This window comes from Chrysochloris asiatica, unplaced genomic scaffold, assembly GCF_000296735.1.
Source record: "Chrysochloris asiatica unplaced genomic scaffold, ChrAsi1.0 scaffold00357, whole genome shotgun sequence".
Taxonomy (NCBI): domain Eukaryota; kingdom Metazoa; phylum Chordata; class Mammalia; order Afrosoricida; family Chrysochloridae; genus Chrysochloris; species Chrysochloris asiatica.
The window spans coordinates 328,673-332,192 of record NW_006408875.1 but is presented as its reverse complement, the minus strand read 5'-3'; positions in this window follow the sequence as shown (position 1 = coordinate 332,192).

Sequence of the window (3,520 nt, the reverse complement as noted above, 5' to 3'; positions counted from 1 at the left end):
CAGGCTGTTATGACCACTATGGCTGTGTAGTCAATTTTGAGATCAGAGAGTGAGAGGCCTCCAGCTTTGTACTTCTTCTTAAGCAGTGCTTTGCTTATCTGAGGTCTCTTTCTTTTCCATATAAATTTCATGATCATATTTTCTACCACTATGAAGAATGTTGGAATCTTTTTGGGGATTGTGCTATATCTGTAGATTTCTCTGGGTAGTATTCACATTTTCACAATGCGAAATCTTCCTATCCATGAGCATGGCAAATCCTCCCATTTATGTAACTTCTCTTTTGGTTTCTTGCAGTAGTATTTTATTGCTTTCTTTGTATAGTTTTTGTGTTTCTCTGGTTAAATTTATTCCTAAGTACCTCATCCTTTTGGTCAATATTATAAATGGTATTGTTTTCCTAATTTCCTTTTCATAGATGCTTTGATTAGTATAGAGGACTCCAACTGATTTTCATTTATTGATTTTTGTCCCATGCCGCGTTACTGCATCTTCCAATGAATTCCAATAATTTTCTTGCTGAGTCTTTGCTATGTTCTATGTATAGGATCATAACATCTGCACATAGAAAGACTTTTACTTCTTCTTTGCCAATTTGGATGCCATTATTTTTCCTGTCTTTCCTTATACCTCTGGCTAAGACTTCCAATACAATATTGAATAGGAGTGGTAACAGGCATCCTTGTCAGGTACCTATTTGTAAAGAGAATGCTCTCTTTCTCTCCATTTTGAGTGATGATGGCTGTTAGTTTTATATATATGTATATATATAATTATGCTGAGTAAAGTTTCCCTTCAATTCCTACTTTGTTGAGTGTTTTCCTCAAGAATGGGTGTTAGATTTTGTCAAATGCCTTTTCTGCATCAATTGATATAATCATGTGGTTCTTTTCCTTTTTTCTTTATATGGTGGATTACATTGATTGATTTTTCTAATATTGAACCATCCTTGCATTCCTGATATGAATCCCACTTGTTCAGCATGTATTATTATTATATTTTGATATGTCATTTAATTCTATTTGCTAGGATTCTGTTTTGAGAATTTTTACATTTATGTTCATGAGGGATATTAATCTATACTTTTTCTTTTTCAGTAATGTCCTTGCCTGGTTTTGGTATGAGGTTTATGCTCACTTCATAAAATGTGTTAGGAAGTTTTCCATCCTTTCCAATACCTGGAAGTTTGAGTAGAATTGGTGTTGACCATTCTCTGAATGTTTGGCAAAATTCACCAGTAAAGCCATCTGGGCTTTTTCAGACTATTCTGGAGAAAGTTCTAGTGACTCAAAAAGAATGTACATTGTGCTGTTGCTGAATTGAATACTCAGTACACATCTATGAGGTCATGTTGGTTGACTGTGTTGTTTAATGCTTCTGTGTCTTTGTCAATCTTTTTTCTGATTGTTTATCCTTTTTTGAAAGTATTATATTAAAATCTCCACTACTGTTGTATATTTATCTATTTCTTTCTTCAATTCTAGTAGGGTTTGCTTTATATATCTTGGGGTCTCTTTCATTGGGAGTGTAGATGTTAATTATGGATGTGTCATCTGATTCAATTGACACTGAAATCATGAGATAATGTCTTTCTTTATCTCTTATACTGGTTTTTGCCTTAAAGTTTATTTGATCAGAGATTAGTATTGGCACCCCTGCTCATTTTTTATTGCAATTAGCTTGGTATATATTTTTTCCCATCCTTTAACTTTTAGTCTGGTTTTGTCTTTGGTGTAAGGTGTGTCTCTTGCAGACAGCATATTGAAGGATCTTCTTTTTTTATCTGTCCAGCCATTCTCTGTCTATTGACTGGTACATTTAATTGACATTCAGTGTAATTATTGATAGGGATGAATTAATTGCTGTCATTATGTTTGTTTTTTGTGGTGCTACTGGTTTCTTTGTTCTGCATGCCTTCTTGTGTTGATTTCATGTTCTTTGTGCTTTTTCTTATCAGTTTCTTCATAGTTTTAATGTTTCTATGTTCTTCTTGGGTTTTCATTTTCTTGATATGAAGTATTAATTTTCTTTGCAGTTACCCTATATTCTATTAACTTTTCCCTCCATTTAAACAGTCTATTTTATCCTGCAACTTATCTGACCTCCTCACCACCTGGATCTCTGTTCCTATATTCTTCCCTTCTTTCATATTGTAGTTGTTTAGTTCATAAACTGACCTTCTAGGCTCCCATGAATTCATTCTTGTAGTTTTGTTCTGTTCTGGACTCTTCTGTCAACTGAGTTCTGGGTGGTGTTGCCACATAAATCGATCTCTTGCTATTGTCTGTTCTTGTTCATTCTCAGTCCAAAGAACTCCTTTTAGGATGTTTTGAAGTGCTGGGTTGGCTTTGACTAAGTCCCTTAGCTTCCATTTATCCGGGAATGTTTTTCTTACACCATCATATTTTATTGACAGCTTTGCTGGGCAGATGATTCTTAGTTGGTGTTTTTTGTTTTGTTTTGTTTTTTTCTTTCTAAGTTTTATATATGTCTCCCTCTTGCCTTCTTGCTTGCATGGTTTCTGTTGAGAGACCAGAGCTTAATCTTATTTGCTTGCCATTGTAAATAACACTTTTCTTTTCCTTTGCTGCTTTCAGGATTCTCTCCTTGCTTTTGATTTTGAAGAACTTGATTGTGGTATGTCTTGGTAATTTTCTTTTGGGGTCTACCCTTCCTGGGATTCATTCAGCTTCTTGAATGCTTATCTTCTCATCTTTCAGGATGTCAGGGAAATTTTCTTCCAGCAGCTCTTCAACTATCTCCTCTGTAGTCTTCTGTGATCCCTCCTGTTCCAGGACTTTGATAACCCTCAAGTTATTCCTCTTTATGTTGTCCCACATGAATCTTAGACTTTCTTTAGATTTTTTATATTCTTCTTGCTCTTCTATCTTAGCAGTATTGAGAGATTTGTTTTGAAGATTGCTGGTTCTGGCTTCCCTATCTTCAATTCTACTGCTTTGCCCTTTCCATGTATTGCCCATTTTTGATACTTTTATTATTAATTGTTTGGACTTCTTTTTGCAGATTTTGAATTTCTTCCAATGCTATTTCTATCTTATTTGATTGTTCTTGTAGCACTGTCCTGACTTTTTCCTTATTTTTCTCAACTCTGTGGAGCATTTGAATGCACTTCAATATCATTCTCCTGAATTCCTTATCAGGCAATTCCAATGGAGATTCTAGGTCTACCTCTAGCTTATTTGGTTCAGCCACTCTATCTTGTTTCTGGACAATCTTCTGTTGCATTTTGGGCATTTTCAATAATTAGATGAGTGTATGTTGGTGTATTATTAAACTTCTCTGATTGCCTCCTGGTAGATGTGATGAGAAGATGGGCTTCCCTTTTCACTTCTATTATTACTCAGTTCAGAGTAATTTTAACAAGTGTTGGGTATTTATGCATCTCTGGTGTATAGCAGCTGGTATTGGCTTTTACCCAGATGGTGAGATTTTTATACAGTGTGATTGTAGCTTGGCTATGTGGTTGCAATTGCAATCTCTTCTTAGGTAGCATAGGGAG